The sequence below is a fragment of the Ranitomeya variabilis genome, chromosome 2 (genome assembly GCF_051348905.1).
Source record: "Ranitomeya variabilis isolate aRanVar5 chromosome 2, aRanVar5.hap1, whole genome shotgun sequence".
In the NCBI taxonomy this organism is placed as follows: domain Eukaryota; kingdom Metazoa; phylum Chordata; class Amphibia; order Anura; family Dendrobatidae; genus Ranitomeya; species Ranitomeya variabilis.
This window is the reverse complement of record NC_135233.1, coordinates 172,075,012-172,092,375: the sequence shown is the minus strand read 5'-3', so window position 1 is coordinate 172,092,375 and position 17,364 is coordinate 172,075,012. Positions and strand designations below refer to the sequence as shown.

At 44.5% G+C, this 17,364-nt stretch overlaps 1 protein-coding gene across 28 annotated transcripts in view; it reads right to left on the bottom strand.

Annotated features, from left to right (window-relative positions):
- The window catches only part of AFDN (afadin, adherens junction formation factor), a 359,169-nt gene that overhangs the window by 329,695 nt on the left and 12,110 nt on the right, over nt 1-17,364 (bottom strand). The window lies entirely within an intron of this gene.

The following is a 17,364-nucleotide window of genomic DNA, read 5'->3' as shown; positions in this document are numbered from 1 at the left end:
GTATGTGAGCCGCTGAAACTTGGTGCAATTAAGGGCTAACTAGTGATGAGCGAGCATGCTATCCGGATAACGTGTGTTATCCGGGCGTCTGGGTGTGCTCCTTTATTATGTTCATGTCCCTGCAGCTGCATGATTTGCAGCTACTAGACAGCCTGAACATGTGGGAATTGCATGTTTGTCAGGGAATCCTCACATGTGTTGCGGTTGTCCAACAGCCACAAATCATGCAGCCGCAGGGACATGAACATAATATACGACCACACCCCAGATACTCGGCTAACACCCGAGCTTGTTCGCTCATCACTAGGCCTAAGGCCGGGGGCACACTATAGAGGAATACGGACATAGGAGAGGGGCAAAAACAACGCATTGCACACGGACCAATGTTTCTCTATGGGGCAGCTCTTATCTGTTGTATACATCTCGGCCGTATTTTACGGGCTGAGAAAATCGCAGCATGCTGCGTTTGTCAGCGTACTGCGCAAAAAGTCAGCCAATGAAAGTCTATGGGGGCGAGAAAAATACGGATTACACACGGACCATGCGTGTGACTTGCGAGAAATACGCAGCGGTGTTCTATAGAAAAGCCGGTAATTCAGAGAGGTGTACAGTAAAATCACACTGACAGAATAGAATAGAATAGGTAGAATAAATGTGTACACATAGTATAGGTATATACAGTTGTGGCCAAAAGTATTGACACCCCTGCAATTCGGTCAGATAATACTCAGTTCCTTCCTGAAAATGATTGCAATCACAAATTCTTTGGTATTATTATCTTCATTTAATTTGTCTTAAATGAAAAAAAAACACAAAAAGAATTGTCCTAAAGCCAAATTGGATATAATTCCACACCAAACATAAAAAAGGGGGTGGACAAAAGTATTGGCACTGTTCGAAAAATCATGTGATGCTTCTCTAATTTGTGTAATTACCGTAACAGCACCTGTAACTTACCTGTGGCACCTAACAGGTGTTGGCAATAACTAAATCACACTTGCAGCCAGTTGACATGGATTAAAGTTGACTCAACCTCTGTCCTGTGTCCTTGTGTGTACCACATTGAGCATGGAGAAAAGAAAGAAGACCAAAGAACTGTCTGAGGACTTGAGAAACCAAATTGTGAGGAAGCATGAGCAATCTCAAGGCTTCAAGTCCATCTCCAAAGACCTGAATGTTCCTGTGTCTACCGTGCGCAGTGTCATTTTACTTTTATTGGTATCTATTTTTACTTTTGACATTTACCGGTAGCTGCTGCATTTCCCACCCTAGGCTTATACTCGAGTCATTAAGTTTTCCCAGTTTTTTGTGGCAAAATTAGGGGGTTGGCTTATACTCGAGTGTATATATATATATATATATATATATATATATATATATATATATATATATATATATATATATATATATATATATATATATATATATATATATATATATATATATATATATACACATATATACACACACACACACATATACACATACATATACATACACACACACATACAGTACAGACCAAAAGTTTGGACACACCTCATTTAAAGATATTACCGCATTTTCATGACTATCAAATTTGTAAATTCACACTGAAAGCATCAAAACTATGAATTAACACGTGGAATTATATACTTAACAAAAAAGTGTGAAACAACTGAAAATATGTCTTATATTCTAGGTTCTTCAAGGTAGCCACCTTTTGTTTTGATGACTGCTTTGCACACTCTTAGCATTCTCTTGATGAGCTTCAGGAGGTAGTCACCGGAAATGGTCTTCCAACAATCTTGAAGGAGTTCCCAGAGATGCTTAGCACTTGTTGGCCCTTTTGCCTTCACTCTACGGTCCAGCTCACCCCAAACCATCTCGATTGGGTTAAGGTCTGGTGATTGTGGAGGCCAGGTCATCTGACGTAGCACCCCATCACTCTCCTTCTTGGTCAACTAGCCCTTACACAGCCTGGAGGTGTGTTCGGGGTCATTGTCCTGTTGAAAAAGAAATGATGGTCTAACTAAACGCAAACAGGATGGAATAGTATGCCGCTGCAAGATGCTGTGGTAGCCATGCTGGTTCAGTATGCCTTCAATTTTGAATAAATCCTCAACAGTGTCATCAGCAAAGCACCCCCACACCATCACACCTCCTCCTCCATGCTTCATGGTGGGAACCAGGCATGTAGAGTCCATTCTTTCACCTTTTCTTCGTCGCACAAAGGTATGGTCGTTGGATCCAAAGATCTCAAATTTGGACTCCTCAGACCAAAGCACAGATTTCCACTGGCCTAATGTCCATTCCTTGTGTTCTTTAGCCCAAACAAGTCTCTTCTGCTTGTTGCCTGCCCTTAGCAGTGGTTTCCTAGCAGCTAATTTACCATGAAGGCCTGCTGCACAAAGTCTGCTCTTAACAGTTGTTGTAGAGATGTGTCTGCTGCTAGGACTCTATGTGGCATTGGCCTGGTCTCTAATCTGAGCTGTTGCTAACCTGTGATTTCTGAGGCTGGTGACTCGGATAAACTTATCCTCAGAAGCAGGGGTGACTCTTGGTCTTCCTTTCCTGGAGCGGTCCTCATGTGAGCCAGTTTCTTTGTAGTGCTCGATGGTTTTTGCAACTGCACTTGGGGACACTTTCAAAAGTTTCCCAATATTTCAGACCGACTGACCTTCATTTCTTAAAGTAATGATGGCCACTTATTTTTCTTTACTTAGAATTTGTATTATGGCAAGAAAAAAGCAGCTAACAGTCTATTCAGTAGGACTATCAGCTGTGTATCCACCAGACTTCTGCTCAACACAACTGATGGTCCCAACCCCATTTATAAGGCAAGAAATTCTACTTATTAAACCTGATAGGGCACACCTGTGAAGTGAAAACCATTCCCGATGACTACCTCTTGAAGCTCATCAAGAGAATGCCAAGAGTGTGCAAAGCAGTCATCAAAGCAAAAGGTGGCTACTTTGAATAACCTAGAATATAAGACAATTTCAGTATATAATTCCACATGTGTTAATTCATAGTTTTGATGCCTTCAGTGTGAATGTACAATTTTCATAGTCATGAAAATATAGAAAAATCTTTAAATGAGAAGGTGTGTCCAAACTTTTGGTCTGTACTGTAGTGGGAAGAGATAGGCTAATTGCCAGAATAGGCGCATCTTACAGATGTGCCTTTTCTGGGGTGGCTGGGGCAGATGTTTTTAGCCGGGGGGGGGGGGGGGGGGGGGCAATAACCATGGCCCCTCTCTAGGCTAGCTATGAATATCTGCCCTCAGTCACTGGCTTTCCCACTCTGGCGGAGAAAATTGAGTGGGGGCCCTCACCAGTTTATTCCGTGATTTAACCCTTTTTAATCCGGCAGAGATCCTTTTTATTTCCCATATTGCTTGAAACCTGTAGCCTGCTTAATAATGTGGAACATCATTTTTAAGTAGTTTTCCTTTAATTAGAATCACCTGGAAAACTAATTAATCACATGTATTTAACCCCAAGTTGTGCTTTTGAACAACATCATTGGTTCTAGAGTACTAGAAAACAAGAAAAAAAATTCCTAGTGCGGTGAAATTGCAAAAAAAAAAAAAAAAGGGCAATCCCACACTTGTTTTTTTATTTGGCTTTCTTGCTAGGTTCACTAAATGCTAAAACGGACCTGTCGTTTTATCTCTCCAGGTCATTATGAGTTCATAGACACCAAACATGTCTACGTTATTTTTCATCTAAGTGGTAAAAAAAATGAATCCAAACTTCGCTTAAAAAAAAAAAAAAAAAAAAAAATTGCGCAATTTTCCGATTCCTGTGGCATCTTTATTTTTCATGTTCGGGGGTCGGGTGAGGGCTTATTTTTTTGCGTGCCAAGCTGACGTTTTTAATGATAACATATCAGTGCAGATACGTTGTTTTGATCCCCTGTTATTGCATTTTAAGGGTATGTTTCCATGTTCAGGAAACGCTGCTTGTTTGACGCTGCGCAGCGCTGCAGCGTCAAACAAGCAGCGTCCAGATGTTCCTGCATAGTGGAGGGGATTTTATGAAATCCCGTCTCCACTATGCGTGGAAACCCGCACGCTGCGTCCCCGCAAGGCATATCACAGGGCCCTATGGGAGAGAGCGATCATCCCGGATGTGAAGAGTTAACACATCCGGCATGATCGCGGTGCATTAAGGGGGCGGGGCTTAGCGCCGAGCGGCTTCGCCGCTGCGGCGATACCGGCCCCCATCCGTACCGTGGAGACATACCCCAAGGGTATGTTTCCACGTTCAGGAAACGCTGCTTGTTTGACGCTGCGCAGCGCTGCAGCGTCAAACAAGCAGCGTCCAGATGTTCCTGCATAGTGGAGGGGATTTTATGAAATCCCGTCTCCACTATGCGTGGAAACCCGCACGCGGCGGCCCTGCGACTACGGACATGCTGCGCGTCTTCTCAGATCGCAGCATGTCCGTACACCTTGCGGGGACGCAGCGTCCCCGCAAGGCATATCACAGGGCCCTATGGGAGAGAGCGATCATCCCGGATGTGAAGAGTTAACACATCCGGCATGATCGCGTCCCATCAAGGGGGCGGGGCTTAGAGCCGAGCGGCTTCGCCGCTGCGGCGATACCGGCCCCCATCCGTACCGTGGAGACATACCCTAATGCAATGTTGTGGAGACCCAAAAAAACGTAATTCTGGCATTTTGAATTTTTTACTCGCTACGCCGATCAGGTTAATTTTTCTTTATTGATAGATCGGGCGATTCTGAACATGGCAATACCAAATATGTATAGGTTTGATTTTATTTTTATTGTTTTATTTTGAATGGAGCGATTTAAAATAAATATGAAAAAAAAAAAATTAAAAATAAAAGTTTAAAACTTTTTTTTTTTTTTTACTTTTGCCATGCTTCAATAGCCTCGATAGTAGGCTAGAAGCTGGCACAACCCGATCACCTCTGCTACATAGGAGCGAAGCTCAGATCACTCCTATGTAGCCGAATTACAGGCTTGCTGTGAGCGCCGACCACAGGGTGGCACTCATAGCAATCCAGCATCAACAACCATAGAGGTCTCAAGGAGACCTCTGGTTGTTAAGCCGAAGCATCGCTGACCCCCGATCACAGGTGGATCGCGATTCCAACAGTCGCTATTGCAGGCACGTCAGCTGTTCAAAACAACTGACATGTCCCGGCTTTGATGCGGGCTCACCGCCGAAGCCTGCATCAAAGCAGGGGATCTGATCTCAGACATAGTATCTCGTCCGAGGTCAGAAAGGGGTTAAAATTTGATTTCAGCGAACCATTGAGCCCTGAGATACAATACCATCTACGAGTTTATTTGAAAAATAAAACAATTAAATCTTTATGACACAAATCCAATTTGCATAATAATTTGGAACATTGTGTAATAACCAAAAGCTCATAATGTACAAGAGTACATTTGACATTTCTTAAAAAAAAAAAAAAGTATCTGTGACCAACATAAGCACCCTTCTTTTCAATAATAGTAATAAACCTTCTATCCATGGAGTCTGTCAGGTTTTTACCAAACAGGGAGGTGTACTGTATTCCTTCACTGTAAATTTCACGATTAAGAATGGACCACAAGTTCTCAATAGGGTTTAGGTCAGGTGAGGAAGCAGAACATGCCATTATTTCATCTTTAAGGCCTTTACTGGCTATCCCAGCAGTGGAGTACTTTGGTGCCTGTGATGGGACATTGTCCAAAATAAAATTCATTGTTTTCTTCAAAGATGAAGATTTTTTCCTGTACCACTGGCACTAAAAACTGGCCGTAGGTTTGGGTGTTGTTTTTGAGTCCATCGTCAACCTGACAAGGTCCAACCAGCTCATCTTTAACCCCTTCACCCCCAAGGGTGGTTTGCACGTTAATGACCGGGCCAATTTTTACAATTCTGACCACTGTCCCTTTATGAGGTTATAACTCTGGAACGCTTCAACGGATCTTGGCGATTCAGACATTGTTTTCTCCTGACAAATTGTACTTCATGATAGTGGTAAAATTTCTTCGATATAACTTGCGTTTATTTGTGAAAAAAACGAATATTTGGCGAAAATTTTGAAAATTTCGCAATTTTCCAGGATAAATTGGACCCCAAAAGTTGTTGTCCAGTTTGTCCTGAGTACGCTGATACCCCATATGTGGGGGGGAACCACTGTTTGGGCGCATGACAGAGCTCGGAAGGGAAGGAGCGCCATTTGGAATGCAGACTTAAATGGATTGGTCTGCAGGCGTCACGTTGCATTTGCAGAGCCCCTGATGTACCCAAACAGTACAAACCCCCCACAAGTGACCCCATATCGGAAACTAGTCCCCCCAAGGAACTTATCTAGATGTGTTGTGAGAACTTTGAACCCCCAAGTGTTTCACTACAGTTTACAACGCAGAGCCGTGAAAATAAAAAATCCTTTTTTTCCCACAAAACTTATTTTTTGGCCCCCAGTTTTGTATTTTCCCAAGGGTAGCAGGAGAACTTGGACCCCAAAAGATGATGTCCAATTTGTCCTGAGTACGCTGATACCCCATATGTTGGGGTAAACCCCTGTTTGGGCACACGGGAGAGCTCTGAAGGGAAGGAGCACTGTTTTCCTTTTTCAACGCAGAATTGGCTGGAATTCAGATCGGATGCCATGTCCCGTTTGGAGAGCCAATGATGTGCCTAAACAGTGGAAACCCCCCAATTATAACTGAAACCCTAATCCAAACACACCCCTTACCCTAATCCCAACAGTAACCCTAACCACTCCTCTAACCCAGACACACCCAACCCTATTCCCAACCGTAAATGTAATCCAAACCCTAACCCTATCTTTAGCCCCAACCCTAACTGTAGCCCCAACCCTAGCCCCAACCCTAGCCCTAACCCGAGCAATAACCCTAGCCGTATCACTAGCCCTAACACTAGCCCTAACACTAGCCCTAACACTAGCCCTAACCCTAGCCCTAACCCTAGCCCCAACCCTAGCCCTAACCCTAACCCTAGCCCAACCCTAGCCCCAACCCTAGCCCTAACCCTAGCCCTAACCCTAGCCCTAACCCTAGCCCCAACCCTAGCCCCAACCCTAACCCTTGCCCTAACCCTAACCCTAGCCCTAACCCTAGCTCTAACCCTAGCCCTAACTCTAGTCCTAACCCTAACCCTAATGGGAAAATGGAAATAAATACATTTTTTAATTTTTTAATTTTTCCCTAACTAAGGGGGTGATGAAGGGGGGTTTGATTTACTTTTATAGAGGGGTTTTTTAGCGGATTTTTATGATTGGCAGCCGTCACACACTGAAAGACGCTTTTCATTGCAAAAAATGTTTTTTGCGTTACCACATTTTGAGAGCTGTAATTTTTCCATATTTGAGTCCACAGAGTCATGTGAGATCTTGTTTTTTGTGGGACGAGTTGACGTTTTTATTGGTAACATTTTCGGACACGTGACATTTTTTGATCGCTTTTTATTCCAATTTTTGTGAGGCAGAGTGATCAAAAACCAGCTATTCATGAATTTCTTTTGGGGGAGGCGTTTATACCGTTCCGCGTTTGGTAAAATTGATAAAGCAGTTTTATTCGTCGGGTCAGTACGATTACAGCGATATCTCATTTATATCATTTTTTTTATGTTTTGGCGCTTTTATACGATAAAAACTATTTTATAGAAAAAATAATTATTTTGGTATCGCTTTATTCTCAGGACTATAACTTTTTTATTTTGCTGATGATGCTGTATGGCGGCTCTTTTTTGCGGGACAAGATGACGTTTTCAGCGGTACCATGGTTATTTATATCAGTCTTTTTGATCGCGTGTTATTCCACTTTATGTTCGGCGGTATGATAGTAAAGCATTGTTTTTTGCCTCTTTTTTTTTTTCTTACGGTGTTTACTGAAGGGGTTAACTAGTGGGGCAGTTTTATAGGTTGGGTCGTTACGGACGCGGCGATACTAAATATGTGTACTTTTATTGTTTTTTTTATTTTATTTAGCAAAAGAAATGTATTTATGGGAATATTATTTTCTTTTTTTTCTTTATTTAGGATATTTTTTTATTTATTTTTTTTTTACACATGTGGGGAATTTTTTTTTAACTTTTTTACTTTGTCCCAGGGGGGGACATCACAGATCATTGATCTGGCAGTGTGCACAGCACTCTGCCAGATCTGCGATCTGCTGTGCAGGGCTGCAGGCTTACCAAGTGTCTGCTCTGAGCAGACTCGGTAAGCCACCTCCCTCCCTGCAGGACCCGGATGCCGCGGCCATCTTGGATCCGGGACCTGCGGCGAGGAGGGAGGTAGGAGACCCTCGGAGCAACGCGATCACATCGCGTTGCTCCGGGGGTCTCAGGGAAGCCCGCAGGGAGCCCCCTCCCTGCGCGATGCTTCCCTATACCGCCGGTACACCGCGATCATGTTTGATCGCGGTGTGCCGGGGGTTAATGTGCCGGGGGCGGTCCGTGACCGCTCCTGGCACATAGTGCCGGATGTCAGCTGCGATATGCAGCTGACACCCGGCCGCGATCGTCCGCGCTCCCCCCGTGAGCGCCGCTGATCGGTGATGACGTACTATCCCGTCGGTGGTCATACGGGCCCACCCCACCTCGACGGGATAGTACGTCAGATGTCAGGAAGGGGTTAAAGAGGTTGTCCACTACATTGTATTATGCGCTCATCGATTTAAAGGGCACCTGTCACCCCGTTTTTTGAAGATGAGCTAAAAATACCGTTAAATAGGGGCAGAGCTGGGCGTTACATTAGTGTCTTTGTGTGCCTTTATAACCTACCTAAGCTGCCGAAATACCTTTGTAAAGTCGCCGTTTTCTGCTGTCACTCACGCTGGTCTGGTCATATGGGCGTGGTGACAGCGCTGTTTCTCCCCCAGAAACCTGCTCATCATTACGTTGGTGGCGTAGTGGTGTGCGCATGTCCAAAGCGAAGATCCACTGCCCAGGAGATTCAAAACAGCGCGGTCTTCGCTATTCGCCGTTTACCGGTGGGCGCGGCCATCTTTCCTGTGGCCGCGCGTGCGCAGATGGAGCGCTCTGCTGCCCGGGGCTTCAGGAAAATGGCCGCCGCGATCTCCATCTGCGCTCCCGCGGCCATTTTCCTGAAGCCCCGGGCAGCAGAGCGCTCCATCTGCGCACGCGCGGCCACAGGAAAGATGGCCGCGCCCACCGGTAAACGGCGAATAGTGAAGACCGCGCTGTTTTGAATCTCCTGGGCAGTGGATCTTCGCTTTGGACATGCGCACACCACTACGCCACCAACGTAATGATGAGCCTGATCTGGGGGAGAAACAGCGCTGTCACCACGACCATATGATCAGACCAGCGTGAGTGACAGCAGAAAACGGCGACTTTACAAAGGTATTTCGGCAGCTTAGGTAGGTTATAAAGGCACACAAAGACACTAATGTAACGCCCAGCTCTGACCCTATTTAACGATATTTTTAGCTCATCTTCAAAAAACGGGGTGACAGGTTCCCTTTAAGCCTCTTAAGTAAGTCTTTCTGGAAATGCCTTCTGTTTCCCTATATGCCTGTAAGGGCGCCATCACTGCTCGCTTGTCCGCAAGACGTGACCCCGGCTGCAGCCACCGCTGATGTAACGTCCACTTCCAGACTTCCTTGATTCACCCAAGCGTGACTGTCACACGCACCCCTCCGGACTGACTGGTCTGTGGGGGCGTTTCACAGCATGTCACAGCCCAGTATTCAGTGTGCACTTGCGGTCAATGAAAGCAGAGAAGGGAAAGTGCACGCTGCATACTTGGCTGTGACATGCGGTGACATGACGCCCACAGACCAGGCGGGTATGTGCCACTGGGTCTCGACTGGGTGAATCAAGGAAGTCCGTAAGCTGACGTGACATCAGCGGTGGCTGAAGCCGGGGTCACGTGATGCGGACAAGAGCAGTGATAGCGCCGCTCACAGGCACAGATGGCAACAGAAGGGTTTGGTTTTTTTTAAAGACTTATTTAAAAGGTTTAAATCAATGGGTGCATTATACAATATAGTGGACAAACTCTTTAACCCTTTAAGGACCAGCGGTATTTCCACTTTTGCATTTCCATTTTTGCTCCCCTTCATCAAACATCCATAACTTTTTTTATTTTTCTGTCAATATGGCCATGTACAGTCTTGTTTGTCACGGGACGAGTTGTGCTTTTGATTGGTGCCATTGATTTTACCATATCATGTACTGGAAAACATTTTTGCCATGTTCACTAAATGCTAAAACTGACCTGGCATTATGATTCTCCAGGGCATTACGAGTTCATAGACACCAAACATGTCTAGGTTCTTTTTTATATAATTGGTGAAAAAAAGTTTTTAAAAAAATACGCCATTTTCCGAGACCCGCAGCGTGTCCATTATTGGGGATCTGGGGCTTGGTGAAGGCTTATTTTTTGAGCGCCGATCTGATGTTTTTATTAAAACCATTTTGATGTAGATACGATCTTTTAATCGCCCGTTATTGCATTTTGTTGCAGTGACCAAAAAAATGTAATTCTGATAGTTTTGTTTTCTTTTTTTCGCTATGCTATTTACCGATCGGATTAATTCTTCATATTTTGACAGACCGGGCGATTCTGAAAGTGGCAATAAATATGTGTAAGATTTGATTTTTTTTTTTGTGTATGGTTTTATTTTGAATGGGGTGATTTGAACTTTTATAATTTTTTACTGTTTTTAAAAACTTTTTTTTTCCACTTTTTGACTTGCTTCAATAGTCTTCAATGGAAACTAGAAGCTGCAGCCCTGTTCTATGAAGCAGATATACTCACTTACGATGAGCGCCGACCCCTGAGCCACGCTCATAGCTATCTGGCTATGACAACCACAGGTGTCTCCTGAAGACCCCAGGTTGTCATGCCAACCCATCAGTGACCCGCGGTCATGTGACACGGGCGCCGATGGGCGGTGTTAATGACGCACTTCCTGCATGTGCATGTTAAATGCCGCTGTCAGAGTTTGACAGCGACATTTAACAGGTTATCAGCCACGGGTTGATCGTAATTCCACCCGTGGCTGTTAGAGGCACATGACAGATGATCAGATCAGCTGTCATGTGTCAGAAAAGGTGTGGGCTCATCGCCAGAGCCCACACCAAACAGGGGGAGGCGTCCAATGTCGGATATATCCGCAATTTGACATGAAGGGGTTAATAATAGCAGCCCTTAGCAGTACCCTACCTCCACATAGAAATGAGGGTCTGTGCCTTTTTTGGATTTAACCATGGACCCACGCCCATCTGGTCTGTCAAGAGTCACTCATTTCACCAGTCCATAAAACCTTTTGGGGAGGGGGAATCTGTCTTCAAATACTTCTTGGCCTGTCTTCACTTCTGTGCGTTGCTCAGTGGTGGTCGGGCTTCAGCCCTCCTCACCGCGGCCGTGTCTGTGAGCACTAAACACTTTGTACTTTATGTTCCACAGTGGGGCAGTTAAAAAATAAATAAATAATTACAAACAAGAACTAGTTTTGACACTAAACACAATATGCGTGAAAATAAATAGACTGAAAAATGAAAAAAAAAAAAACCCTACAAATGAAAACGCTAAGGGTAGGTGCACAGTGTCAGTAAACGCTGCATGTTGGACGTTGCGTACTTGCGCAGCATCCAGATGTTACAGTACAGGGTGGGACATTTATATGGATACACCTAAATAAAATGGGAATGGTTAGTGAATGATATCAACTTCCAGATGCATCCAAAGCTCTGCAGATGACTGTGGGGACGAACCCCAAGACATACTGCAAAAAAAAAAAAAAAAAGTTACAGGTCTCCAATGCAAAAACAAAATTATTTTTGTTAACCCTTTTACCCCCAAGGGTGGTTAATGACCAGGCCAATTTATACAATTCTGACCACTGTCCCTTTATTAGTTTATAACTCTAGAAAGCTTCCATGGATCCCGATGATTCTGACATTTTTTTTTCGTGACATATTGTACTTCATGATAGTGGTAAAATTTATTTGATATGACTTGCGTTCATTTGTGAAAAAAAAATGGAAATTTGGCGAAAATTTTGAAAATGTCGCAATTTTACAACTTTGAATTTTCATGCCCTTAAATCACACAGATACTTCTTAAGTATTTTGTGTGACTTAACATTTCCCACATGTCTACTTTACATCAGCACAATTTTGGAACCAACATTTTTTTTTGTTAGGGACTTATAAGGGATAAAAGTTGACCAGCGATTTCTCAAAAAATTTACAAAACCATTTTTTTGCATTTTTAATGACATCACATTTGAAGTCACTTTCAGGGGTCTATATGATAGAAAATACCCAAGTGTGACACCATTCTAAAAACTGCACCCCTCAAGGTGCTCAAAACCACATTCAAGACGTTTATTAACCCTTCAGGTGCTTCACAGGAATTTTTGGAATGTTTAAAAAAAAAAAATGAACATTTAACTTTTTCACAAAAAAATTACTTCAGATCCAATTTTTTTTTTTTTTTTTTTTTCCCCAAGGGTAACAGGAGAAAATAGACCCTAAAAGTTATTGTGCAATTTGTCCTGAATTCGCTGATACCCCATATGTGGGAAGGAACCACCGTTTGGGCACATGTCTTGGCTCGGAAGGGAAGGAGCGCCATTTTGGAATGCAGACTTTGATGGAATGGTCTGCGGGCGTCATGTTGCGTTTGCAGAGCCCCTGATGTACCTACACAGTAGAAACCCACCACAAGTGACGCAATTTTGGAAACTAGACCCCCCAAGGAACTTATCTAGATCTGTTTTGAGAACTCTGAACCCCCCAAGTGTTTCACAGAAGTTTATAATGCAGAGCCATGAAAATAAATCATTTTTTAGCCCCCAAATTTTTAAAGGGAACCTGTCACCCCGTTTTTTCGGTATGAGATAAAAATACTGTTAAATAGGGCCTGAGCTGAGCATTACAATAGTGTAGTTTGTGGACCCCGATTCCCCACCTATGCTGCCGAAATACGTTACCAAAGTAGTCGTTTTCGCCTGTCAATCAGGCTGGTCAGGTCAAAAGGGCGTGGTGTCTTCCCCCAGATTTTGCGCAGTTTTCCGTTGGTGGCGTAGTGGTGTGCGCATGCCCAAGGTCCGGAATCCTCTGCCAGGGTATTTAAAAGAGCGCGCTGTTCGTTATTTCATTGGTGATCGGTGGGCGCGGCCATCTTCCTTTGGCCGCGCGTGCGCAGAAGCGGCGCACTGCTGGCCGCGGCGCTCTGCTGGCCGCGGCTTCAGGAAAATGGCCGCGGGATGCCGCGCGTGCGCAGATGGATATCGCGGCGGCCATTTTCCTGAAGCCGCGGCCAGCAGAGCGCCGCTTCTGCGCACGCACGGCCAAAGGAAGATGGCCGCGCCCACCGATCACCAATGAAATAACGAACAGCACGCTCTTTTAAATCCCCTGGCAGAGGATTCCGGACCTTGGGCATGCGCACACCACTACGCCACCAACGGAAAACTACGCAAAATCTGGGGGAAGACACCACGCCCTTTTGACCTGACCAGCCTGATTGACAGGCGAAAACGACTACTTTGGTAACGTATTTCGGCAGCATAGGTGGGGAATCGGGGTCCACAAACTACACTATTGCAATGCACAGCTCAGGCCCTATTTAACAGTATTTTTATCTCATACCGAAAAAACGGGGTGACAGGTTCCCTTTAATTTTCCCAAAGGTACAAGAGAAATTGGACCGCAAAAGTTGTTGTCCAATGTATACTGATACCCCATATGTGGGAGCAAACCACTGTTTGGGCGCACAGCAGAGCTCAGAAGAGAAGCACCACCGTTTTACTTTTTCAATGCAGAATTAGCTGGAATTGAGATCGGATGCCATATCGAGTTTGCAGACCCCCTGATGTGCCTGAACAGTGGAAACCCCCCCAATTCTAACTCCAACCCTAACCCCAACACACCCCTAAATCCTAACCATAACCGCATCCCTAACCCTAATCATAACACTGACACCCCCCAAACCCCAACTTTAGCCCCAACCCTAATGGGAAAATGGAAATAGATACTTTTTTTTTTTTTTATTATTTTTTCCTAACTAAGGGAGTCATAACGGGGGGTTTGATTTACTATTTATAGTGGGTTTTTATGTTTGGCAGCTGTCACACGCTAAAAGACGCTTTTTATTGCAAAAAAATAGTTTATCACCACATTTTGAGAGCTATAATTTTTCAATATTTTGGCCCACACAGTCATGTGAGGTCTTGTTTTTTGCCGGACGAGTTGACGTTTTTATTGGTAGCATTTTCGGGCACATGACATTTTTTGATCGCCTTTTATTACGATTTTTGTGAGGCAGAATGAACAAAAACCAGCAATTCATGAATTTCTTTTGGGGTGCGTTTATACCGTTCCACGTGTGGTAAAATTGATAAAGCAGTTTTATTCTTCGGGTCAGTACGATTACAGCGATACCTCATTTATATCATTTTTTTGTGTTTTGCCATTTTTATACAATAAAAACTTATATAAAAAAATAATTGTTTTGCATCGCTTTTTTCTGAGAGATATAACTTCTTTATTTTTTCGCTGATGACACTATATGGCAGCTCATTTTTTGCAGGACAAGAGGACGTTTTCAGCGGTACCATGTTTATTTAGATCCATCTTTTTTATCGCGTGTTATTCCACTTTTTCTTCAGCGGTATGATAAAGCATTGGTTTTTGCCTCGTTTTACGGTGTTCACTGAAGGGGTTAACTAGTTGGACAGTTTTATAGGTCGGGTCGTTACGGACGCGGCGATACTAAATATGTGTACTTTTGTTTTTTATTTACATGAAGAAATTTATTTATTGGAACAATATTTTTTTAAATGTTTTTATACAGTAATTTTTTTTGTAACTTTTTTACATTATACAGTGATGTCCCACCCTGGGACAAAGTCAGATCGCTGATCTGACACTTTGCCTGTCAGATCGCTTATCCAACAGTGCTGTGCAGTGTAGGAGGCTTCCCAGCGCCTGCTCTCAGTAGGCACTGAGAAGCCGCCTCCCTGCAGGACCCAGAAGGACCCCGAGGCCATCTTGGATCCGGGGGCCTGCAGGGAGGAGACACTCAGAACAACGCGATCACATCGTGTTGTTCCGAGGGTCTCAGGGAAGCACGCAGGGAGCCCCCTCCCTGCTCAATGTTTCTCTATGCCACCAGAATGCTGCGATCTTGTTTGATCGCAGTGTTTTGGGGGGTTAAAGTGCCGGAAGCAGTCCGTGACCGCTCCTGGCACTTCGTACCGGGTGTCAGCTGTGATAATCAGCAGACACCCGGCCGCGATCGGCCACGCTGCCCCCGTGAGCGCGGCTGATCGCATGTGACGTACTATTTCGTCCATGTGAATTAGGGCCCAGATCACATTGACAGAACAGTACGTCAGATGGCAGAAAATATGTTTTAGTGAAAACCCATCATTACAATAAAAACAACAGTATCACTGTGCTTGATTGGCCAGCAAACTCGTCTGACCTTAACCCCATAGAGAATCTATGGGGTATTGCTAAGAAGATGATAAGAGACACCAGACCCAACAATGCAGATGAGCTGAAGGCATGACTATTTGGATAAAGTTTGAGAATTGCTATTTTTAGAATTTTTTGACAAACTTCTGATATTTTTATGAATAAACGCAGAAAATATTGACAAATTTACCATTAACAAAATACAGTGTGTCAGGAAAAAAACAAATCTCAATCAATGAGATCTGTTGAAGCATTCCACAGTTATTACCACTTAAAGGGAACCCGTCAGCAGGATTGTGTATAGTAACATACACACAGTGTCAGGTCGGTGCCATTATACTGAATAAAATGATACCTTGGATGATGAAATCCGTTTTATGGTTGTTTGTAAATATTTATTTTCAGTTTTGTGTTAATGAGATTTTCATGTCCCGGGGCGTTGTTTGTGTATGTGATGCTCTGCTCAAAAAAATAAAGGGAACACTAAAATCCCACATCCTAGATATCACTGAATGAAATATTCCAGTTGTAAATCTTTATTCATTACATAGTGGAATGTGGTGAGAATAATAAAACCTAAAAATGAAAGTAAATCACAACTAATATCCCACGGAGGTCTGGAGTTGGAATGATGTTCAAAATCAAACTGTAAAATTAAGTTACAGGCTGATCCCACTTCCGTGGAAATTACGCAAGACAAGGAAATGATGCTCAGCAGTGTGTGGCCTCCAGGTGCCTGTATGATCTCCCTACAATGACTGGGCATGCTCCTGATGAGGCGGCGGATGGTCTCCTGTGGGATCTCCTCCCAGACCTGGACTAAAGCATCCGCCAACTCCTGGACAGTCTGTAGTGCAACATGGCGTTGGTGGATGGTGCGAGACATGATGTTCCAGAGGTGTTCAATCGGATTCAGGTCTGGTGAACGGGCAGGCCAGTCCATAGCTTCAATGCCTTCATCTTGCAGGAACTGCTGACACACTGCTGCCACATGAGGTCTGGCATTGTCCTGCATTAGGAGGAACCCAGGGCCAATCGCACCAGCATATGGTCTCACAAGGGGTCTGAGGATCTCATCTTGGTACCTAATGGCAGTCAGGCTACTTCTGTGCGGCCCTCCAAAGAAATGCCACCCCACACCATTACTGACCCACTGCCACCTGGTCATGCTGAAGGATGTTGCAGGAAGCAGTTCGTTCTCCACGGCGTCTCCAGACTGTCACATGTGCTCAGTGTGAACCTGCCTTCATCTGTGAAAAGCACAGGACACCAGTGGCGAATTTGCCAATCCTGGTGTTCCATGGCAAATGCCAAGCGTTCTCCACGGTTTTGGGCTGTGAGCACAACCCCCATCTGTGGACGTCGGGCACTCAGACCATCCTCATGGAGTCGGTTTCTAACCGCTTGTGCAGACACGTGCACATTTGTAGCTTGCTGGAAGTCATTTTGCAGGGCTCTGGCAGTGCTCCTCCTGTTCCTCCTTGCACAAAGGCGGAGGTAGCGGTCCTGCTGCTGGGTGTTACCCCCCTACGACCCCCTCCACATCTCCTGGTGTACTGGCCTGTCTCATGGTAGCGCCTCCAGCCTCTGGACACTACGCTGACAGACACAGCAAACTTTCTTGCCACAGCTCGCATTGATGTGCCATCCTGGATGAGCTGCATTACCTGAGCCACTTGTGTGGGTTGTAGAGTCCGTCTCATGCCAACACGAGTGTGAAAGCACAACCAACATTCAAAAGTGACCAAAATATCAGCCAGAAAGCATTCGTACGGAGATGTGGTCTGCGGTCCCCACCTGCAGAACCACTCCTTTATTGAGCTTGTCTTGATAATTGCCAATAATTTCCATCTGTTGTCTATTCCATTTGCACAACAGCATGTGAAATTGATTGTTAAACGGTGTTGCTTCCTAAATGGACAGTTTGATTTCACAGACGTT